Genomic DNA, 25,184 nt, shown 5'->3' on the forward strand with positions numbered 1-25,184 from the left:
GCCATTTATTTATCTATCCGGCTAGTAGTGGGTATGGGAAAGAGTGAAGGTATGAAATTAGTCTCTGGTGGTAGCACAGATCAGGCGATAGTTAATCGGCCGCTTGTATTGCGCCCCCGTCTGATTTTATTATTTTTTAATTGGGGTGACGGTGGTGGAGAGACAGGATGCGTTAAGCAATGACTGTGCCATCTAGTGGAAAGGGTGAAAAAAAATTGGTCTAAGTCATCTCGTCCAAGTGATAAATGTTGTTTGTGCCACTCTCCTATAAAAAAAAGACTTGCATTTATATAGCGCCTTTCACGACCACCAGACGTCTCAAAGCGCTTTACAGGCAGTGAAGTACCTTTGTAGTGTAGTCACTGTTGTAATGTGGGAAACACGGCAGCCAACCTGCACCCAGCAAGCTCCCACAAACAGCAATGTGATAATGATCAGATAATCTGTTTTTGGTGACGTAGATTGAGGATAAATATTGGCCAGGACACCAGGGATAACTCCCCTGCTCCTCTTCAAAATAGTGCCATGGGATCTTTTACGTCATCTGTGAGAGTAGACGGGCCTCGGTTTAACATCTCATCCGAAAAACAGCACCTCCGACAGTGCAGCACTCCACTGGAGTGTCGGCCTAGATTTGTGAGCTCAAGTTCCTGGAGAGGGACTTGAACCCACAACCTTCTGACTCAGAGGCCAGTGTGCTAGCAACTGAGCCACAGCTGACACATTCTATACTAGAGTGCTTTCTTATTTCTAAGCAGTTTTTATTTATACTGCAACGGGTGATATTTAGAACAGCCCTTGCTCAGTTGAAATTGTTGGAACATTTGGCGAATGTTACCATGCGAAATGAAGTCCTTTCAGAAATGAGCCAATAAAGCTGAGATTATGTTGGTGAGATTATGTCTCACCCCCACCTGCACTCCCACCACCCAGATTGTAACCATGGTTCCTGATGAAACAAGCCTTCAGTTGTGGATTTAAGGTTCAGTGCAGCAGCATTCATTTGTGATAAGGAGCAAATTGCAAGTAACCTGTGGGTGTGCAGTGATGATTGAGAGGCAGACTGAGTCAGCGGCCATTAGATGCATGATCCTTCCCAGCTTTGCTCTGTAATTACCACAGGAGTAGAGGGTGACGTGCCCTTATCGACTGTGTGGTCGACAATTTTAATTGTTTCTGTCCATTGTTTCTTGACGTAGCTGAGGTTTACAAATTTAAATCTACCTTTTTTCATCATCATCATAGGCGGTTCCTCGAACGAGGATGACTTGCTTCCACAAGAGTTCACAGATGTTTTAATGAAGGACCCGAGTCCTGAACTTCAACTGAGGGGGTGGAAGATGCCTGTGCGTGGATTTTTTTAACGTGGGGTGATCGTTGCACATCAGCCACTGTCATGTATTCAACCAGCATTGTAACCCATGTATAATCTGACCGAAGTTGTACACTGTGAGAACAATGACCACTAGGTGGTGAACTTGTGAGAGACACTCCTAACCTGGACCATCAGATATAAAAGGGGAAGCTCCATCCACTTCCATCACTTGAGTGCTGAGGAATAAAGGACAGGTCACAGACTGACCTTCTCTCAAGCATGGGCCTCGTGTGCATTTATACTGTATAGTAAGGACGTATCAATGGCGACGAGAAACTGTGATTTAAACCACGCGAGCATGGCCACTAGCAGAACAGACGAGAGGTACTGTGTTAAGGAATGGTTGGGACAGAGATTCAACATTGTTAAAGCAGCACACAGTTCTCCAGGCAGACAAGGGCAATCGGGCATGCCCCAACATGTAGTCGAACCCAGAGGGGGAGTTCAAAAAACCACCGTCTCTAGAATTGACTTGAGGAGGCTTTCCATATTTCGTTGGAAGATCGCGGTGGCCGAGAGAGTCCCGAACGGACATCTGTTGTACTCAAACAACCCCTTGTGTGTCGTGATGGTGGTCAGCTTCTTCGACTCACTCGCCAGCTCCTGGGTCATGTAAGCTGAGGTCAGGTCCAATTTTGAAAAAAGTTTGCCACCGGATAGCGTCGCAAAGAGGTCCTCCGCTCTCGGTAGCGGGTACTGGTCTTGGAGTGTCACCCGATTGATGGCGGCCTTGTAATCACCACATATCCTGACCGACCCATCCGCCTTGAGCACCAGCACAATCGGGCTGGCCCAGTCACTGAATTCGGATAGGCCTGAGGCACCGCAAACAGCAGACACTCAGGCCAGCGCCCAACAACCGGAGCCCCAACTCAGGCGCTCTACAAGAGAGCGTAAACCACCAGAGAGACTCAACCTGTGATCCCAATAAGACTTTGGGGGGGAGGTGATGTCATGTATTCAACCAGCATTGTAACCCATGTATAATCTGACCTAAGTTCTACACTGTGAGAACAATGACCACTAGGTGGTGAACTTGTGGGAGACACTCCTAACCTGGACCTTCAGATATAAAAGGGGAAGCTCCACCCACTTCCATCACTTGAGTACTAAGGAATAAAGGACAGGTCACAGACTGACCTCTCAAGCATGGGCCTCTTGTGCATTTGTACTGTATAGTAAGGACATATCAGCCACCACACGGGCTCGACAGAACCCTTTATCAAGTGGCAAGGGTTGAACCAGGATGACTGGAGACCAGTTCTGCTGCACGGACCGAGTGCACACATATCGCAGTGTGGGCCGGCCCGTGCTGTCCCTGGGCCCTTGGCTCTTCTGGACCCTATAATCTTATTCGTTGCATCTTCGCCCACAATGTTCCAGGGCCCGGCGCTCCAACTCTATTTATAGCCCCGACCTGCGGTGGTGTTCTCGCACAGGTCGGGGCGGCCCGACAAAAGTAAAAGCCCATGGGATCCAGGGCAAAGTGGCAAGTTGGATCCAAAATTGGCTCAGAGGCAGGAAGCAATGGGTAATGGCTGATGGGTGTTTTTGCGACTGTAAGGATGTTTCCAGTGGGGTTCCGCAGGGCTCAGTACGAGGTCCCTTGCTTTTTGTGAAATACATCAATGATCTAGCCTTGAATATGGGGGGTATGATTTAAGAAGTTTGCAGATGATACTAAAATCTGCTATGTGGTTGATAATGAAGAAGAAAGCTGTGGACTGCAGGAAGATATCAATTAACTGGTCAGGTGGGCAGAACAGTGGCAAAATGGAATTTAATCCAGAGAAGTGTGAGGTAATGCATTTGGGGAGGGCTAACAAGGAAAGAGAATACACATTAAATGGTAGGATGCTGAGAAATGTAGAGGAACAAAGGAACCTAGGAGTGCATGTCCACAGATCCTTGAAAGTAGCAGGCCAGGTAGATAAATTGGTTAAGGAGACATACGGAATGCTTGCCTTTATTAGCCGAGGCATAGAATACAAGAGTAGGGGGTTATGCTTTTTAAATAGCTCTCTTTTAAATACAAAGCTTGCCATTGATTCTCATCCTTGTTTACAAATCCCTCCATGGCCTTGCTCCCTCCCTATCTTTTTAATCTCCTTCAGCCTCACCACCACCCTGAGAGATCTGTCTGCGCTCCTCAAATTCTGGCTCTTGAGCGTCCCTGATTATAATCACTTAACCATCGGTGGCTGTGCCTTCAGCTGCCTGGGTCCCAAGCTCGGGAACTCCCTCCCTAAACCTCTCTTCCTCTCTACCTCTCTTTCCTCCTCCAAGACACTCCTTAAAACCTACCTCTTTGACCAAGCTTTTGGTCACCTGCCGTAATTTCTTCTTATGTGGCTCAGTGTCAAATTTATTTATTTTGTCTTATAACACAGCTGTGAAGCGCAAGTTGTTGTTGTTGTTTAAAATTTGCCATCTATTAATATCTGGTGGATGCTTTACATGGAAGCCATCAAGGTTGGGCATTTCACCAGACAAGGTCCACGTTACCATAACTTATAAATCTATAGTTGGCCTGTGCTGATGATGCAGTGGATCAGCTCACTGCCTCTTTTTAAAATTCGTTCCTGGGATGTGGGCGTCGCTGGCAAGGCCAGCATTTATTGCCCATCCCTAATTGCCCTCGAGAAGGTGGTGGTGAGCCACCTTCTTGAACTGCCGCAGTCGGTGTGATGAAGTTACTCCCATCAGTGCTGTTAGGGAGGGAGTTGCAGGGCTTTGACCCCAGCGACAATGAGGGAACGGCGCTAGAGTTCTAAGTCAGGATGGGGTGTGACTTGGAGGGAAACGTGGAGGTGACGATGTTCCCATGCGCCCTGCTGCCTTTGTCCGTCTAGGAGGGTAGAAGTCGCAACTTTGGGAGGTTCACCTCTGGCACCCGAATTTGAATCCACAGCAGAATGTGGAGACTAAACAATGTCAGTGAACAGTTTTGAAAGTTTAAGCAGTTTTAACCTAATTCTTGATGGGCACAAGCTCACAGGACAAAGCAGTCATTTTGCACCACTTGACAGTCTAACAGGAGGAAAATTAAAAGCATGGCTGGTTTGGGAAATGTAAAATTCCACATTGCTGCAGTAGAGGGGAGGTTCGTCAGGTCGGGGACCAAGGTGAAAGCACAATTGCGTGGCAGCGCGTACCAAGATGTGCTGGACCATTCCTGGGATTGTTTGACGCTGATAAGGCGTGCAGAGAATGGAGTGTGCTTCATTTCCCGGCACTGCCATATCTCGCCTTCATTAGCACAGTACTTGCGCTGAAAAATCTCCAGCTTGCTGCTGATGGAGCCTCCTTTGTTCAGCCTTCATCAATAACCTGCCTCAGCTGCTCAGTTTGCCATTTTGTTGCACAATATAAGCTGGAACACAGGAGACTTAGTGACTCTAAATGTAACACCTGTCACACAGCATTGATCAATCCTTACCACAGAGCTCAAATTAAATTTTTCTCCTTTCCGGCATAGTTTGCTCGTGGCAGTGTCGGTTAAAAGCAAATGTTCTACTCTCCTAGCAAAAGCAATTGGAATCGAAGCAAGATTGATGGTCTGATTGACAAAATGAAAATGTAATGTTGAATCATGACCCGCACAAGCAAAATGCTGGCACTGACTGGAATGCTAACGAGCGACTGCTAATATTAAATCCGAGCTCGACTCCAATCTCCCTCGCTGCCTTTCTCGCATTACTCCTTTGCCCTTCCTCTGGGTGTAGTTCCAATTCCATTTCATAACCAGTCATTTTTAAAGCTGCTAAACAATACTATGGACAGGAATTCTACTGTGACACACTTAATACACAGACTGAGCATGCTTTTCTGAAATTCAATTCTCTGCTACTTTAGCTTAGCCGCTATCCCATTTTGTTTAATTTTGGTTCTCGTCTGGGCTGATAGTTTAAATCATCCAGGTCTGCCGATCATTTTGCAAAGTTATTTTTCTTAAAAATGTACCAATTGGAACAGTTTTAGCCTGCTGTATTTTCCACATAGAGAGCATAATTGGGCTTGATGTTGAAATAAAGAAATTACTGTGTTTAAAAGTCCTAAGGGTGAAATATTAGCTGGGTGCTCACAACTTAACTTCTAATTAAATGTCACATTGTGTAACTGAAGCTAGGTTTGTAATGTGTCATGATTTCAGTTTTAAGACCCAGGAATACAGCCACATTCTCCGACTCCACATGAATCTGGCTCGCATAACAAGGGGGCATAGTTTCAGAATAAGGGATCGGCCATTTAAGATGGAGGTGAGGAGGAATTTCTTCCCTGAGGGTCGTGAATCTTTGGAATTGTCTGCCCCAGAGAGCTGTAGAGGCCGAGTCATTGAATATATTCAAGGTGGGGATAGACAGATTTTTGAACTACAGGGGAGTCGAAGGTTATGGGGAATAGGCAGGGAAGTGGAGTTGAGGCCAAGATCAGATCAGATCAGCCATGATCTTATTGAATGGTGGAGTAGGCTCAAGGGGCCAATGGCCTACTCCAGCTCCTATTTCTTATGTACATAATCACACTGATTACTGGGTGTTCCGGGCCTGCTGAGTAGTTTTCACTTGTATTATTCTATCTGGTTAGATCAAGAGATGAAGCATGTAGATTTTCGAATATTAAGAGCAAAAAAAACCTATCTGCATGGTGAATAGCTTTCTTCCCATCATCAGAGACCATGTTAAAATGTATTTTTTTAAAAACTGATTTAATAGTGTTTTCCAAGATCGACATGGATGAGGAAGACCATTTGGTCCATCCTGACTCATCCGTCCATAAGAAACTATGGTTTTCCCAAAACAGCTTCCAACTGTGATGTGAAAGATTCCAGGGTTTCTGATTCTAACAGCCGACCCATGTCACTCACATGTCACTCACTCTTTATCTGCATCTCTGCATTGATGTAATTCCTAAATTAGGCAGCTGCGTGCTCTTAAGCCACAGGTGCTTCATAAGGTAGACAGGTAATTTTGCTGTAATAATATACAGGCCGTTTTGCCCTGTTTGGATTCCATCACATGCTGGCTGGTCATGGAGAACGAGACTGTCCTGTGGTCCAGGCTTGAAGAGGCTGTGGGGTGATGCAAGTTTTCATTGATGGAATAATAGATGCCCAGGTGGGAAACTGCCCTCAAGTACAATGGATATCTGGGAGTGACTCACATGGAGAACAGTGGATCCTTAGGAATGAACTGCATTCAGTACAATGGACATCTGTCAATGATAATAATGGATATTTAAGATTCAATTATCATTAATCAAGTCATTAACATCACACTATAGTATCTGTTTTTAAAAACATCATAAATAATATACTGTAGTAATTTAATGTGGCGGGTTCTGTTTGAATTTTGTGGGCCATTGTGTGAGCAGTGCGAATGTTGGCTGTGAGTACACTCTCTGCTGGGGCTGTGGTTACGTTCCCTCTGCACCATTAGTGATCATTACCGCAAGTTTGATAAAGAAATAATTTGCAGTTAACTACTGGGAAATTCTACAGCCATCATATATTATAAAACTTTAATTTGTTTTATATCTGAACTGACCTTTCGGTTTCATGTAATTAACTGAAGACATTTTTGTGGCTATCCGGCTGTGCTGCTTCATTTCAATTAGCTGGGTTATTGGAATGATTTGCCTTTAAATTGCCATTTTGATTATGGTTTCCTGTCTGTGATGAATGTGTTGTCATAAAACCACACAGCCCTCCCTCGGCTGTGCTTTTTGGATGTGTGACGTAAGTTCCACTTTCTGCCCAGCTTGACGTGTCTGTGACAAGCTCGTGCCAAAATGCACCAAGAAAGATGCCAAATGCCAATATTTTCTGGGAACGTGGGGCTTAATTTTGGCCAGGAGTTGCTCCGTTTTTTTTTTGAGCAACTTGATTTTTCTGGAGTCTCTTAAAAATCCCCATTTTGCGCATTCAATTTGTGCCAGTGTAAGTGAGTTGGTTAGAATTTTTTTTAGTTTCGTTTTTTTTTCTCAAATGGGGGCGTTACCAGTCATCCATGCCAGTTTTGGCTATTTAGGCAACTTGGCCAGCGAATAGTTACTTCAAGTCTACTTAAGCCAGCGTATGTGGCCACTCCAGAAAACCCTTGCGGTGAGTTAAGAAATCAGTGCAGGTAAGTACATCGGAGGCCATTCGGCCTGGGATGGGGGCGGGAAGGGAAGTGGAGAGGACCTGCACCTAAAGCACCAAGACTTACAAAGCACAAAAAGTCATAAGCATTCAATAACAAATAAAAAAATAGAAAACTCAGCCAGGGAAGGCAGCGGGCCGACGGGTGCGTGAGGCCACTCGGCCTGGGATCGGTGCGAGCCGACATCGCACTGGAAGACCACTTTGCCAGGGATCGGGGCGGAGCGATTGTCCTGCCGTCATCGGAGTACACACAGCGGCTGCGGGGAGCAAAATCACCGGACAGGCTGCAACAAGCAAATGGAGAGCCGGGGGTGGAGGGGGGGGATAAAGAGGGAGAGGTGACTCAAGGTGGGGGGGGGGGGGGGGAGGGGTGGAAGAGAGAGAGCAGTCACAAGACTCAAGGGGGGGGAGGAGAAGGGAGAGAGAGAGGTCACAAGATTCAAGGGGCAGAGGGGGAGAGGAGTGTGGTCCATATACATACCTTGGGGGGAGGGAGAGGGAGAGAACTGCGAACCTGTGCTGTGCTGCTTGCTTTCCTGCCATTTTGACCTTCTTTGAAAGTTTAACTTTAACTATGGGGGCAATAATATCAATACCATACCTTTTGTGAGCATTCTGCATCATTGTGCTACGTAGGAGACAATTGATTAGAGCTCATCACATCAGGAACATCAGAGCCCATTGGCTGCTGGGCAGGAGGCCTTCCCCACCTCGGCAATTTCGAGCCAGGCGTTCGTACCTGGACCTGAGTGATGCAGATTGTGTCAGAAGGCTGCATTTCCGCAGAGAAGTTGGCCGTGAGATCTGAGAGTTGTTGAGACCAGACCGACGGCTGAGAAGCGGCAGGTAGACTGCTTTGTCAGTTGAAGTGAAGGATATAGCTGCACTTTCCTTCTCTGCCTCGGGATTGTTTCAAGCTACAACTGGAGATGTGTGCGCCATCTCTCAACATGCAATACATGCCTGCGTTTACCAGGTCACGGCTGCACTGTGCGCGGAGGAATGACTTCATCAAGTTCCCAATGACCGCCCAAGCAAGGCATGACAGGGCTGTGGGCTTCTCCAGGATTGCTGGCTTCCCAAAGGTACAGGGCTGCATTGATTGTACCTACATTGCCTTGCGTGCACCTTTGGAGGATGCTGAGCTGTTCAGGAATAGAAAAGGCTTCCACTCCATTAATGTGCAGCTCGTGTGTGACGACAAGCAGCGCATCATGTCAGTCGATGCAAGATACCCTGGCAGCACCCATGATGTGTTCATCCTACGTGACAGCATTATATCTGATCTGTTTCAGCAGCAGCCAGAAGGACAGAGCTGACTACTGGGAGACAAAGGGTCCGGCCTCGCCACCTGGCTCATGACGCCCCGACACGTAACCCGAACGGAAGCTGACCATCAATTCAACATGTCGCACATTACGACACGCAGCATCATAGAGAGGACCATTGGCATCTTGAAACAGCATTTCAGATGCCTGGACCATTGCGGAGGCTACTTGTAATACTCCCTGAGATTTCATTTTGGAGTGGCGCAGATTGTCCTTAAGCTCTGTGGGTGGCGAAAAACAGGTTGCCAGGGTAACGAGGGATGCTCTGAACGGCTGAGGCACAAATAAAACATTTCCCCTTTGTAAAATAGATCACGAAGTGAGACTTGGGACAACAGACTGAAATCTCAATATATGAAACAACACTAAATTCCTTTATTCCTTTTTAGCATTGATAGATTTTTTTCACCTCTACACCTATCCCAGAACGAAAGGACCCTGCACCGGCCTGCACCTATCCCGGGCCGAAAATCCCCCCACCGACCACCAGCCCGTTTCTATCCCGGGCTGAAAGGACCCCGCACCAGCCTGCACCTATCCATACGGAATCCCCAGAAGCATGAATGGGGATCGCATAAAAAAACACATTTAACAGAACAAATCATTTTTTTAAAATTAATTTAAAATACAATCTAATTAAACATTTAAAACAAAAATTTAAGTTTTTGAAAAATAAATGTAAATATTTTAAAGGGGCTAACAATAACTATCTTATTTTACATGTGTTTTAATGTTTAAGTGAATGGAAAAAAATATTTTTATGTTTTTTCAAACTTACGTTTGTAACAGCAGGCCGTATGCCAGCTTTTACCAGGCATAAGAATTTCACGGGCATTCGCTGGGCTGAAGTTGTGCAAATAGCCCAACTCTCCGTCCGTGGAGGCTCTTTTCCGGGGGATACGGATGATCTGTCAGGAGATGGATCGAAAGTTCTAGGTTTTGGGGCATAAGCAGCACATGCTTAAAACCGGAACGTGCGCTGGGTGTGCGCGTGGAGGCCGCCAATTATGGCCCAGTGTCTTTACAGTTTTTTAAAAAATCCAAGTACCGAACGATGTCGTCGCTCACTCACTGGGCTCTGCTTTCCAATACTCCAGACAACAAAGAAGATACAATTAATAATGCATTATCAATATGAACTTCCTTTTTAGGATTTAGCTTTCATTGATTTATCCCTCCTCATGTTGTCCACTTTATCAACATGATGTCAGCTTGTCGGTGAGTGAGGAATGGATTAGATTAACAGAGGCATATTCAATACTTTAAACAGTTTTTAATATGATAAAGCAACTGAATTAATTATAATTCTTATGTGAGCATTACATAATCCCGTGCGCAAATACAAGGGGCATAAAGAACATTGAATGTTCTTCATACAGTTTCTTTATGGCTTGATTATTTTGCTTCTCCTAATACAGGCATTATGTGGTCACTGGCAAACAAAATCTGAATCAATTTAATGCGTGAACTATTCATGCGAGCTGCTGTATTTTTATAAAATCCTCAGTTATTGCATAACACTCTATTATGTTTGGTTATAGGTTGTGTGAAGCACTTTGCAATGCGGAGCTAAATGAAAATTGTATCTGCTATAATACAAACCCTTCTACTTAAATGTTTCATTTGAATTCTATCTGGTGCTTTGAGAGTGTGGGCAGTGTGTAATTGAGTAGATTTGCAAGCCCTTAAACTTGAGATAAATTGTCGTCTCAGTTTCTGGTGACAATTTTAAACTATAGAAGTGCTGGAATGGTGATGGGGTTCAGAATTATTTTTTTTTTAATTACACTGGTAAATATGAAATTGAATGTTGGATTAACATGTATTTTTAGTTTACAGCCCTTTTGCAAACATTTCTGTTTTCTTTCTGTGCAGTTTTGTTAATTTTGTGTTTGTTAATCTGTGTGATAGAGCCCAAGAATAAAACATTTCACCATTTCGGGCATTCAGTGTCAAGTACTCCAAAGTCAATTGGAGCAAGTTTAGATGGGGAGTGAAGATTCCTTTATTGTGTCCCAACAATGTGCTTTAGCCCCAGTCTGAACCATCACATGAGAACTGAATTGAGACTCATTTCACATCGGACCCTTGCAACCAGCAGGACACGTTCATTTCATCACTTTGAGTTGAGCCACGATCCCAGAGCTGTAAGAACATAAAATAAAAAATAGGAGCAGGAGCCGGCCATGTGGCCCAATGTCTGCTCCGCCATTCAATAAGATCATGGCTGATCTTCAACCTCAGCCCCATTTTCCTGCCTGTTCCCCATTGTTTCCATTCGAGTCCAAAAATCTATCGATCTCAGCCTTGAATATATTCAAAAATTGAGCATCCACAGCCCCCCTGGAGCAGAGAATTCCAAAGATTCACAACCCTCTGAGTGAAGAAATTTCTCCTCATCTCAGTCCTAAGTGGCCGACCCCTTATCTTGAGACGATGCCCCTAGTTCTCGACTCTGCAGCCAGGGGAAACAGCCCCTCAGCATCTACCCTGTCAAGCCCTCTCAATCTTCTGTTTCAATGAGATCATCTCTCGTGCTTCTAAACTCCAGAGAGGATAGGCCAGTTCTACTCAGTCTCTCCTCGTAGGACGATCCTCTCATCCCAGGAATCAATCTAATGGACCTTTGCTGCACCCGCTCTAAGACAAGTATATCCTTCCCTCGGTACGGAGACCAAAGTTAGGAGAAAGGTCAATGCCAAACTCACAGTCCCCTCGCCACCCCCCTCCCTTTTTGTGTATTTGCTGCACTGTTGTCCATATTTCTCTAAGTCCTCGCTTAGTGTTAGTTGAGAAGGCTTCTGCTGACGACTCGCCATTACTGCTGGTATTGTGTAAGGCCCTTTAACCTGCTGACTCTCTTGACATCGTTGATGGTGTAAAGATGTTGCATTATTAATAAATTATACCCTAAAACATTTTGGAATAGTCCAAGTATGAATAAAATTGATGGACAAGCACTTTACAGATGTTTGCATCTGCTACTTTGTGCACATTCTCTAGCCGCAGCGTCAAACTGTATGCTGCTGCTTGCTGCTTCAGAAACTACGCCAAGAGACCACTATCCATGTTTAACACCACACAAGGCGTTGACTTATGAAAAAAGGTTGAGCAGCTTGGGCCTATACTCATTCGAGCTCAGAAGAATGAGAGACGATCTTTTTGGAAACGTATAAGATAATGACGGGGCTCGACAGGGTAGATGCCGAGAGGATGTCTCCACTCATGGGGGAATCTAGAACTAGGGTACGTAGTTTCAGAATAAGGGGTCGCCCATTTAAAACTGAGATGAGGAGGAATTTCTTCTCTCGGAGGGTTGTAAATCTGTGGAATTCTCTGCCCCAGAGAGCTAGTGAGTCTGGGTCATTTTGGAGTGATAAGGGAGTAAAAGGATATAGGGAGCGTGCAGGGAAGTGGAGCTGAGTCCATGATCAGATCAGCCATGATCTTATTGAATGGCGGAGCAGGCTCGAGAGGCCAAATGGCCTACTCCTGGACCTATTTTGCATGTTCTTATGTGTGCATATCTGGGTATAAGTGGGCCATCGCATTGATCCATCTGTACCTCCTCCCCTGAAGGTGCACATCTGACTGCAGGTGATGGTCGTTTTGGTCGTTCAGTTGTCAATTGTCAAGGCTTTCCATCAATGCCGACATGCTCACATGACTGCCAGGATTTGCCTATGTGCCTGAGGTACAAATGGTCCATTTAACGGCAGCCTCCTACTTTCAAGGTGCAGAACAATGTCTCCTTTCAGGGAATTTCTCAGCATGATAATCAGTTTGGGGGAAACAATAAATCTAATAATCAAGAATCATCTAAATGGAAAATGAGTTTGGATATTGCTTCCAGCAAACATTAGTGATGATGTTTGCAGATTGTAATGAAAATTATGCTGATTCTTGAAATGATTTAGCCATGATCCTGAAGAAATGTATTTCAGAAGACAGTCTGTTACTCTTCAGTAATGTTGCAATTAAATTCCAAATGGTCTGTTGTGAGTACACCAAATGGGGAATTGAACAGATCTACAAGTCCTTGGACTGAATATTTAACTTCAACCCTTTGAGGACTGTAACCGAATTTGAATACCCCAGAAATACCACAAATCAACTTTCCCTTTTCCTCCTTTGCACTGCTGTGTATATAGTAAAAGTTCTGTATACTGCGCCTGCATTTCTTCAAAGAATGCATCTTTTTCAAAACATTAAATGATGAAAAATAATTTGTGTATTCCTGAAGCGCATCTTTCAATCTTCAAGGGATTTAGAGAGTGAAATTGCTCCTGGTCACTCAGATGCCAGAGATATTCACGGGGTGGGGTGGAGGTGGGAAGCGTGCACGGGAGTCTGGAAGCGAGCAATGAACCCGGCAAACTCTGGGAACACAGAGGCCCTGCCGATCTCGACGATGAGTCCCCATTTGAATAAATACTTGCCGAGTCCCTCCTGACACCCGGGGCAGTTTGATTATCTGGCCGGCGAGCGAGAGTGGGCACCTGTCGGCAGGCGACCACAGCCAGGGGCCGTGGCCCAGTTTCTGCCACGTGGGGGCAATTTAAATCAGGGCCCTTTTATCGGTCTCCAGCTCCTATTCAAATGCCCTTTCCCAGTGTAATGTATAGAAACATAGAAACATAGAAAATAGGTGCAGGAGCAGGCCATTCAGCCCTTCTAGCCTGCACCGCCATTCAACGAGTTCATGGCTGAACATGAAACTTCAGTACCCACTTCCTGCTTTCACGCCATACCCCTTGATCCCCCGAGTACTAAGGACTTCATCTAACTCCCTTTTGAATATATTTAGTGAATTGGCCTCAACTACTTCCTGTGGTAGAGAATTCCACAGGTTCACCACTCTCTGGGTGAAGAAGTTTCTCCTTATCTCGGTCCTAAATGGCTTACCCCTTATCCTTAGACTGTGACCCCTGCTTCTGGACTTCCCCAACATTGGGAACATTCTTCCTGCATCCAACCTGTCCAAACCCGTCAGAATTTTAAACGTTTCTATGAGGTCCCCTCTCACTCTTCTGAACTCCAGTGAATACAAGCCCAGTTGATTCAGTCTTTCTTGATAGGTCAGTCCCACCATCCCGGGAATCAGTCTGGTGAATCTTCGCTGCACTCCCTCAACAGCAAGTATGTCCTTCCTCAAGTTAGGAGACCAAAACTGTACACAATACTCCAGGTGTGGCCTCACCAAAGCCCTGTACAACTGTAGCAACACCTCCCTGCCCCTGTACTCAAATCCCCTCGCTATGAAGGCCAACATGCCATTTGCTTTCTTAACCGCCTGCTGTACCTGCATGCCAACCTTCAATGACTGATGTACCATGACACCCAGGTCTCGTTGCACCTTCCCTTTTCCTAATCTGTCACCATTCAGATAATAGTCTGTCTCTCTGTTTTTACCACCAAAGTGGATAACCTCACATTTATCCACATTATACTTCATCTGCCACGCATTTGCCCACTCACCTAACCTATCCAAGTCACTCTGTAGCCTCATAGCATCCTCCTCGCAGCTCACACTGCCACCCAACTTAGTGTCATCCGCAAATTTGGAGATACTACATTTAATCCCTTCGTCTAAATCATTAATGTATAATGTAAACAGCTGGGGCCCCAGCATAGAACCCTGCGGTACCCCACTAGTCACTGCCTGCCATTCCGAAAAGTACCCATTTACTCCTACTCTTTGCTTCCTGTCTGACAACCAGTTCTCAATCCACGTCAGCACACTACCCCCAATCCCATGTGCTTTAACTTTGCACATTAATCTCCTGTGTGGGACCTTGTCGAAAGCCTTCTGAAAGTCCAAATACACCACATCAACTGGTACTCCTTTGTCCACTTTATTGGAAACATCCTCAAAAAATTCCAGAAGATTTGTCAAGCATGATCTCCCTTTTACAAATCCATGCTGACTTGGACCTATCATGTCACCATTTTCCAAATGCGCTGCTATGACATCCTTAATAATTGATTCCATCATTTTACCCACTACTGAGGTCAGGCTGACCGGTCTATAATTCCCTGCTTTCTCTCTCCCTCCTTTTTTAAAAAGTGGGGTTACATTGGCTACCCTCCACTCGATAGGAACTGATCCAGAGTCAATGGAATGTTGGAAAATGACTGTCAATGCATCCGCTATTTCCAAGGCCACCTCCTTAAGTACTCTGGGATGCAGTCCATCAGGCCCTGGGGATTTATCGGCCTTCAATCCCATCAATTTCCCCAACACAATTTCCCGACTAATAAAGATTTCCCTCAGTTCCTCCTCTTTAATAGACCCTCTGACCACTTTTATATCCGGAAGGTTGTTTGTGTCCTCCTTAGTGAATACTGAACCAAAGTACTTGTTCAATTGGTCTGCCATTTCTTTGTTCCCCGTTATGACTTCCCCTGATTCTGACTGCAGGGGACCTACGTTTGTTTTTACTAACCTCTTTCTCTTTACATACCTATAGAAACTTTTGCAATCCGCCTTAATGTTCCCTGCAAGCTTCTTCTCGTACTCCATTTTCCCTGCCCTAATCAAACCCTTTGTCCTCCTCTGCTGAGTTCTAAATTTCTCCCAGTCCTCAGGTTCGCTGCTATTTCTGGCCAATTTGTATGCCACTTCCTTGGCTTTAATACTATCCCTGATTTCCCTAGATAGCCACGGTTGAGCCACCTTCCCTTTTTTATTTTTACGCCAGACAGGAATGTACAATTGTTGTAATTCATCCATGCGTTCTCTAAATGTCTGCCATTGCCCATCCACAGTCAACCCCTTAAGTATCATTAGCCAATCTATCTTAGCCAATTCATGCCTCATACCTTCAAAGTTACCCTTCTTTAAGTTCTGGACCATGGTCTCTGAATTAACTGTTTCATTCTCCATCCTAATGCAGAATTCCACCATATTATGGTCACTCTTCCCCAAGGGGCCTCGCACAATGAGATTGCTAATTAATCCTCTCTCATTACACAACACCCAGTCTAAGATGGCCTCCCCCCTAGTTGGTTCCTCGACATATTGGTCTAGAAAACCATCCCTTATGCATTCCAGGAAATCCTCCTCCACCGTATTGCTTCCAGTTTGGCTAGCCCAATCTATGTGCATATTAAAGTCACCCATTATAACTGCTGCACCTTTATTGCATGCACTCCTAATTTCCTGTTTGATGCCCTCCCCAACATCACTACTACTGTTTGGAGGTCTGTACACAACTCCCACTAACGATTTTTGCCCTTTAGTGTTCTGCAGCTCCACCCATATAGATTCCACATCATCCAAGCTAATGTCTTTCCTAACTATTGCATTAATCTCCTCTTTAACCAGTAATGCTACCCCACCTCCTTTTCCTTTTATTCTATCCTTCCTGAATGTTGAATACCCCTGGATGTTGAGTTCCCAGCCCTGATCATCCTGGAGCCACGTCTCCGTAATCCCAATCACATCATATTTGTTAACATCTATTTGCACAATTAATTCATCCACCTTATTGCGGATACTCCTTGCATTAAGACACAAAGCCTTCAGGCTTGTTTTTTTAACACCCTTTGTCCTTTTAGAATTTTGCTGTACAGTGGCCCTTTTTGTTCTTTGCCTTGGGTTTCTCTGCCCTCCACTTTTCCTCATCTCCTTTCTGTCTTTTGCTTTTGCTTCCTTTTTGTCTCCCTCTGTCTCCCTGTATAGGTTCCCATCCCCCTGCAATATTAGTTTAACTCCTCCCCAACAGCACTAGCAAACACTCCCCCTAGGACATTGGTTCCGGACCTGCCCAGGTGCAGACCGTCCGGTTTGTACTGGTCCCACCTCCCCCAGAACCGGTTCCAATGCCCCAAGAATTTGAATCCCTCCCTGCTGCACCACTGCTCAAGCCATGTATTCATCTGCGCTATCCTGCGATTCCTACTCTGACTAGCACGTGGCACTGGTAGCAATCCCGAGATTACTACTTTTGAGGTCCTACTTTTTAATTTAGCTCCTAGTTCCTTAAATTCTTTTCGTAGGACCTCATCCCTTTTTTTACCTATGTCGTTGGTACCAATGTGTACCACGACAACTGGCTGTTCTCCCTCCCATTTCAGAATGTCCTGCACCCGCTCCGAGACATCCTTGACCCTTGCACCAGGGAGGCAACATACCATCCTGGAGTCTCGGTTGCGTCCGCAGAAACGCCTATCTATTCCCCTCACCATCGAATCCCCTATCACTATCGCGCTCCCACTCTTTTTCCTGCCCTCCTTTGCAGCAGAGCCACCTACGGTGCCATGAACTTGGCTGCTGCTGCCCTCCCCTGATGAGTCATCCTCCCCAACAGTACTCAAAGCAGTGTATCTGTTTTGCAGGGGGATGACCACAGGGGACTCCTGCACTATCTTTCTTGCACTGCTCTTCCTGTTGGTCTTCCATTCCCTATCTGGCTGTGGACCCTTCTCCTGCGGTAAGACCAACTCACTACACGTGATACTCACGTCATTCTCAGCATCGTGGATGCTCCAGAGTGAATCCACCTTCAGCTCCAATTCTGCAACGCGGACCGTCAAGAGCTCGAGGCGGATACACTTCCCACACACGTAGTCGTCAGGGACACCGGAAGTGTCCCCGAGTTCCCACATGGTACAGGAGGAGCATATCACATGACTGAGCTCTCCTGCCATGTCTTAACCTTAGATACCCTTAAATTGGTAATAACAATGTTATAGTTCACTTACTGATATAAAAAATAAAAGAAAAGCTACTCACCCAACACCAGCCAATCACTTACCCCATTGGCTGTTACGTCACTTTTTGATTACTTTCTACTTCTATTTTGCTTTCTCTCCCGCTGTAGCTGCACCGGTACGCTGGCTCTCGATCTCCCGCTGGGCTTTTGACAGGTCGCTCCCCTCTCACCAACTGCCGCTGGCTCTCGATCTCCCGCTGGGCTTTTGACAGGTCGCTCCCCTCTCACCAACTGCCGCTGGCTCTCGATCTCCCGCTGGGCTTTTGACAGGTCGCTCCCCTCTCACCAACTGCCGCTGGCTCGATCTCCCGCTGGGCTTTTGACAGGTCGCTCCCCTCTCACCAACTGCCGCTGGCTCGATCTCCCGCTGGGCTTTTGACAGGTCGCTCCCCTCTCACCAACTGCCGCTGGCTCGATCTCCCGCTGGGCTTTTGACAGGTCGCTCCCCTCTCACCAACTGCCGCTGGCTCGATCTCCCGCTGGGCTTTTGACAGGTCGCTCCCCTCTCACCAACTGCCGCTGGCTCGATCTCCCGCTGGGCTTTTGACAGGTCGCTCCCCTCTCACCAACTGCCGCTGGCTGGATCTCCCGCTGGGCTTTTGACAGGTCGCTCCCCTCTCACCAACTGCCGCTGGCTCGATCTCCCGCTGGGCTTTTGACAGGTCGCTCCCCTCTCACCAACTGCCGCTGGCTCGATCTCCCGCTGGGCTTTTGACAGGTCGCTCCCCTCTCACCAACTGCCGCTGGCTCGATCTCCCGCTGGGCTTTTGACAGGTCGCTCCCCTCTCACCAACTGCTCACAGGTTTGTAGAGCTGTTGAGTTGGGAGTGGCTTAGCCAGTCATGTGATGTTCACAAGACTCAATAAAACCCCAGCCAGTTTAGGGGATCCACGATGAGGCAGGTGGTTGCGAGCCTGGTGAATGAACTGGGAATGTGTAGTGTGATTGTTAAACCATTGCTAATAAATCAACTAGTTCATAATAGCCATGTGTTGCTATGAATTCTTAAGCAAGGAACCGATGAAGCAAATACATTACACCCAATTCCAGTGCCCAACTGGAACCTCCTCCAGCTGGGCAAAGGAAGACAGCTGGATCCCGGGCTTCTCAGGAATCATCGATGCCAGCACTTGGTGAGCCATTGGAGTGTGTGAGTTGAACCCCCTTGAGATGGAGCACCTCGGGGCTGGCCGGCAGTCTGTAGATGCGGTTATACTGCAGGCACATGGACATCCATTTAAAATGATCAGAACTTTGGGGCCAGTTTACACTTCAGCAGCTTCCAGGCAGTTCAGTGAGAATCCTGAGCTAATTGGTGCGCTATTTTGGGTCGCTGTTGAAAATGACATGGGTTCAACAGACTAGAGTTATACTGCTGGCTCCCTGTTGCTCCTTGGTCACGGTAATACAGCTTGGTACCTGTATGCTTTGCTTGCGTGCTGAGAGCTCCACCTTGTGCCATCTGTGTATTTGTGAAATTTTGGACGGGTTGGGCTCTGCTAATGTGAAGAATGTTCTAAAGTTGACACTGCATTGATTGCAGTTGAGAGATGAGTTGAGAAGATGGATTGGTGGTTTGATATTGACGGGGTTATTGACTTTACTGGCCCACACTACGTAGCTCAATTCAATGTGGATGACTTCGCAGATGATGGCACACAGTTTGTATTAACAGAATGCCAAAGTTGCTTTGCATCAGTGCAAAAGAATCGCAAAGCTAGGTACATCTGAGGCAAAATCTGACAAAACTATCTTAACTGAGGGAGGTAAGTTGGGTTGGCAGGTAGCTCCTCGGTCTGACACAACTTGAGACATTTTATCCAATACAAAATAAAACCCACAGAAGTTTAGTGTTAATAATAATGATTATTACCGTCCCAGAAATGTTGAGCTTTCTATTCATAGAATCATAGAATAGTACAGCACAGAAGGAGGCCATTCAGCCCATTGAATCTGCACCAGCTTTTTCAATGAGCCTTCCAGTTAGTCCCACTCCCTCATTCTTTCCCCAAGTCTCTGCACTTTTTTCTCTTTCAGGTATTTATCCAGTTCCCTTTTGAAGGCTACTATTGAATTTGGATCCACCACCCCATCAAGCAGTGCGTTCCAAATTCTAATCCCTCTTTGCATAAAAAGCTTTTTCCTCTATTTCCTCTGGTTATTGAACCTTCAGCCATTGGCAACAGTTTCTCTTTATTTACTCTATCTAAACCCTTCATGATTTTAAACAGCTCCATCAAATCTCCTCTTGCCCTTCTCTGCTCCAAGAAGAACAACCCCAGCTTCTCCAGTCTCTCCACGTAACTAATCCCTCATTCCTGGCATCATTCTAGTAAATCGCTTGTGTATTCAAAACCAACTGCAGGGAGGAATTCTGTGCAAAATTGCTGCCATCCGCCTGTTTGTTCACCTGCAGGACATTAGATGAATATCTAGCGCGTGACATGCACCACGGTGATCTAACAGCAAAAATCAGCGTTGGCCTTTGAACAAACGTTTTGATTCCATTCCTTTTCTGCTTGTAATGAATTAGGAATGTTCTCACCCACTGCAATCATTATTATTTACCTGAACATGACAGTGGGAAAACACAATGTTTAGAATTCAAACCCACATCAGGTCACTTTGTACTGTTCTGTGATGCTTAACCCAGGTTAAAAACCCACAAGTTTTCCACTTCAGTTATCCTACATGGGTGTGAAACAGTTATCCTTCCAGGATGAGTGGCCGCGTTGTGTATGAATAGGGGATATATTTTTTCTCATAAACCAGCTTCAAATAAGTCATCTGCATGTTACTCTGGCAATGGGTTTGTGGAAATGTGGACATTTGATTTGATCATTTAGATTTACATGTATATTAAATGACCAAATGTGAAGGCCCAACTCTCTGATCGAAGAGTTTGTCTCTGAAAGTAGTTTCTTCACTGGTTAAGCTGTTTGAGAATAGAATTAGTTCAAGTGATCCTGCTAATTTGATTGCATATCAATCTAAGGCATTCCAAATCCTAACCACTCGTTGCGGTTTTTTTTAACCTCTTGTTGCCTTGGATTCTTTTGCTGATCATCTTAAATCCATGCCCTCTGGATAGCGACCCTTCAGCCATTGGGTGGTGCTTACAAATTCAATAGTAGCCTTCAAAAGGGAATTGGATTCGTATTTGTTGGATTCATATTTGAAGACGAATGATGTCACATTTGGTGCGGTTTGCTGCCTGAGTACCAGAGTGTTGCATAAAAAGTCCTAGAGGCAGAGAAACTGAACCAAAATGATGATAGCAAAACACCTGCCCTTGCTATAATACATCTGTGTTCTTGCATTGCGACCTAATGGATTGAGCCAACCAGACTTCAAAATGATGTCGTCCAAACGCACAGCGAGTTAAATGATGGGGATTGTTGAGCACTGGGAGTCGATTTGCACAGAAGTTCTCTCCGCCAAGAAACCCAAAGCAGACACATTCCTTCCGGAGCAGCTTGTTTGTATCTGTGCAATCTAAATAGATCCTTTTAAAACCTTTGGGGCTCTGCCAAACAATTATTCTACTGATTCTTAAAATGATTTAGCAACCATCATAAAAATGCTCACATTTTATGGTTCCATCTGTTTTGTGTGTTTTATGTAGTGATGTATTAATGTCATGTTGATTGGACCGTAGGTCATTCAGATTAAGTCTTTTTTTGGAGAAAAAAAAACAGCGCATTGGGCTGATTGCCAGTGCTTCAGCTCAAACCCCCAAAAAGTAGTTCATTCTGTGTTTGTTGAGAGTGACTTTGGCATCAGCTTTCGGGAGAAGAAACAGTTGAATTGTGTGGACTGCCCATGCCTACGACAAGCCTGCTGATCATTTATCAAAGTAATAGTTCGTCTGCGCCATTGACATTTCCTTTGATTCCACTTTATTTAATTGTTCAGTGCCACCCACTTGATCTCCACAGTCCGAGGAGGAATTTTTACCTGTTCAGAATTCGACCGCGTCCACTGAGATGGAAACCATTTCAGTGTCAGAATGTTCCAAAGTTCCAAAGCTGCAAACAAAAAAAATATGCACTGCGATCCATCAAGGCTGTGTTTGTTACATGGGTACAATTTTACCTTTCCCAGCCGTTCCATAAAGTGGATGAATCTGCAAAACAGCAATAATTGTGTTGTTTGAGGTCGCTCAGAAATGAGAGTTTTTGGTATTTGGGGAGTTAACAAGTGATGCCGTGCAATGTTGTTTGCAATAGGTCCATCACAACGATCCCAGCAAACTAGTCTTTGCCTATTTCCCCAGATAGCTGTGTGTATCTTTTTCTAATGTGATTTTTATGGTAACGGGGATGGGAGCAAGTGAATGCAGGAGAAATATTATTTTCAGAGTGAGTTATTTCCATACCCCAGGAATGTTTGCCATTTTATCAGGTGCTCTCTTCTGAAGGTTAAATGTATTTTGTTTGCTGACTATTATGTGACCAGTTGAAGGGCATGGGCAGCAGGTCCATGGGAACACCATCACCTCCAAGTTCCCCTTCCAGTAACATGCCATCCCGACTTGGATATATATCATTGTTCATTCATCGTTGCTGGGTAAAAATCCTGGCACCTACCGATCAGCATGGTGGTAGCACCTTCGCGACATGGACTGCAACGGTTCAAGAAGATGGCTCACCACTTCCTTCTCGAGGATAATGAGGGACAGGCAATAAATGCTGGCTTAAAGGCAGATCCAAGTTGATGACATTTGTGTCGGTTCCCCATGAGCATGAAGAGTGGTGGCATCTACTTCACATCAAGGGGCCATGATATGTCCTCCAATATGTAGAAGCAATGAATGTCTTTTCCCTCCTGCCACTTTGGGGCATCAGCCCTTTCTGAATGAATAGATGTCGTCCCGGGAGTGAGTCAGTGAAATGAATTTGGCCAAGGTTGGCATCCTTCACCGGTTTACTGGAGGGATTGCAGAATAGGGGCTGGGCTTCGATAATGGCTTCTGTTATGAATTTACCTCGACTGATAAATTAAGTTAAAGCCTCAATTGATCAATTCAAACTGAAACTTTGTGCGCTGCGCACTGTACTTGGGGTAACATAATCTGACGGAACCAGAGGATAGAGGCAGCTATTGCAAATAAACAAATGCATGTTCTTGAGAAGCAGTATGTGAGGTCTAAGACTGTGTGTGTGTAACAGAACCAGAAGAAAGACACGCAGCAAATTTACATAAAATTGCCAAGAATAAACAGAACAGAAATTGCCCATTCGGCCCAACCAGCCAATGCCAGCGTTTTATGCTCCACTCAAGCCTGCTCCCATCCTTCCTCGTCTAACTCTATCAGCATAACCCTCTATTCCTTTCTCCCTCTTATGTTTATCTAGCTTCCCCTTAAATGCATCCACACTATTCGCCTCAACTTCTCCGTGATAGCGAGTTTGCCACATTCTCACCACTTCCTGAGTAAAGGAAGTTTCTTCTGAATTCTCTATTTGATTTCTTGTTGACTATCTTGTATTCATGGCTTCTAGTTTTGCACTTCTCCACAAATGTAAACACTCTTTGTCTATTCTATCAAATCCTTTCATAATTTTAAACACCTCTATTAGGTCACCCCTCTTTTGAAGGGAAAAAGAGACCCAGCCAGTTCATTCTTTGCTGATGGATATAACCTCGCAGTTCTGGTGTCGTCCTTGCAAATCATTTTTGCACCCTCACCAGTGCCACACTTATTGAAGCAAATACAACGTTCACTCTCAATAAAATGTTCACAAATTTTCAGCTTGGTGACGCTGTCAATACAGTGTTGGATTTCTGTTCAAAGGTCAGTGATAATCCACTCGTTTATCATTCAACCTCATTTTGTTATACTTGAAGTTCTTAAGCCCGACCACTAGATGGTGTGCCCCATGGTGACAGAGCAGTCTTGTCATGTGAGAAGGAAAAATTGTGTGGCTTCTGAGATCAATCTTGCTTCGTCGGATCATCAAATGTGGGAAGAATGTCACCAGTAAATCGACCTCCTCGAGAGGGAGAATGTAGAGAGGCAGGAAAGAGGGATCATGTGGGAGAAAATATTTGTGAATCACTCATTAAATTTTCAGCAAAGACAGGGAGAGAACTTGCATTGATATAGCACCTCTCACATTCTCAGGATGTCCAAAAATGTTTCACAACCAATAAATTGCTTGTGAAGTGTAGTCCCTGTTGTTATGTGGGAAAACTCAGCCAATTTGTGCACAGCAAGTCCCACAAATAACACAGATAACTAGATAATCTGTTTGCTGATGTTGATTGAGGGATGAATGGTGGCCAGGATCACCAACAACAACTTGCATTTATATAGTGCCTTGAACATAATAAAACACCCCAAGGCACTTTACAGGAGTGTTAAGGCAAATGTAATGTTGGCCTTTATTGAAAGGGGGATAGAGTATAAAAGCAGAGAAGTCCTGCTACAACTGTACAGGGTATTGGTGAGGCCACACCTCGAGTACTGCGTCTAGTTTTAGCCTCCGTATTTAAGGAAGGATATACTTGCTTTGGAGGCTGCTCAGAGAGGTTCACCAGGTTGATTCCGGAGATGAGGAGGTTGACATGAAGATAGGTTGAGTAGGTTGGGCCTATACTCATTGGAGTTCAGAAGAATGAGAGGTGATCTTATCGAAACATATAAGATAATGAGGGATGCAGAGAGGATATTTCCACTCATAGGGGAAACTAAAACTAGGGAACATAGTCTCAGAATAAGGGGTCGCCCATTTAAAACTGAGATGAGGAAGAATTTCTTCTCTGAGGGTTGTAAATCTATGGAATTCTCTGCCCCAGAGAGCTGTGGATGCTGGGTCATTGAATATATTTACATAAGAACATAAGAAATAGAAGCAGGAGTCGGCCATTCGGCCCCTCGACCTGCTCCTCCATTCAATAAGATCATGGCTTGAGGCAGAGATAGACAGATTTTTAAGTGATGAGGGAATAAAAGGTTATGGGGAGCGGGCAGGGAAGTGGAGCTGAGTCTATGATCAGATCAGCCATGATCTTATTGAATGGCGGAGCAGGCTCGAGGGGTAAAATGGCCTACTCCTGCTCCTATTACTTATGTTCTTATAAAACAAAATTTGACACCGGATTACAAAAGGAGAAATGACAGCAGATGACCAAAGCTTGGACAAAGAGGTAGGTTTTAAAGAGCGCCTTAAAGGAGTAAAGAGAGGTGGAGAGTTTAGCGAGGGAATTCCAGTGCTTAGGGCCGAGGCAGCTGAAGATTACCAATAGTTGAGTTATTAAACTGAAGAATGCTCAAGAGGCCAGAATTTGAGGGGCACAGATATCGCTGAGGGCTCTCGGGCCGCAGGTGATTATAGGGGGAGGGAGGGGGCGAGGCCATGGAGGGATTTGAAAACAAGGATGAGAATTTTAAAATCGAGGCTTTGCTTAACCGGGAGCTATTGAAGGTCTGCAAGCACAGGTGGTTGGTGAACAGGACATGGTGCGAGTTAGGACACGGGCAGCAGAGGTTTGGATCACGTCAAGTTTATGAAGGATAGAACGTTGGAGGCCAGCCGGATGTGCGTTGGGATAACTTCCTATTCTTCAAAATGGGGCCTTGGGATCTTTTATACCCAACTAAGCATTCTTTTAA

At 45.3% G+C, this 25,184-nt stretch overlaps 2 protein-coding genes across 6 annotated transcripts in view; one reads left to right on the forward strand and one right to left on the reverse strand.

The window, feature by feature from the left end:
* LOC139226760 (zinc transporter ZIP11-like) overlaps positions 1 to 25,184 on the forward strand; it is an 807,495-nt gene that overhangs the window by 304,993 nt on the left and 477,318 nt on the right. The gene's annotated exons all lie outside the window — the stretch shown is intronic.
* LOC139226761 (uncharacterized) overlaps positions 1 to 25,184 on the reverse strand; it is a 79,167-nt gene that overhangs the window by 30,874 nt on the left and 23,109 nt on the right. For 2 of the 5 annotated variants that reach the window (XM_070857758.1, XM_070857756.1), the window contains exon 1: positions 6,539 to 6,591. The exons of the other annotated variants lie outside the window; for them this stretch is intronic. The gene's annotated coding sequence lies outside the window, so the exon portion shown is untranslated. Of the gene's footprint in view, positions 1 to 6,538; positions 6,592 to 25,184 lie in introns of those variants that run through there. 5 annotated transcript variants of the gene reach the window in all.

Source organism: Pristiophorus japonicus, chromosome 16, assembly GCF_044704955.1.
Source record: "Pristiophorus japonicus isolate sPriJap1 chromosome 16, sPriJap1.hap1, whole genome shotgun sequence".
Classification (NCBI taxonomy): domain Eukaryota; kingdom Metazoa; phylum Chordata; class Chondrichthyes; family Pristiophoridae; genus Pristiophorus; species Pristiophorus japonicus.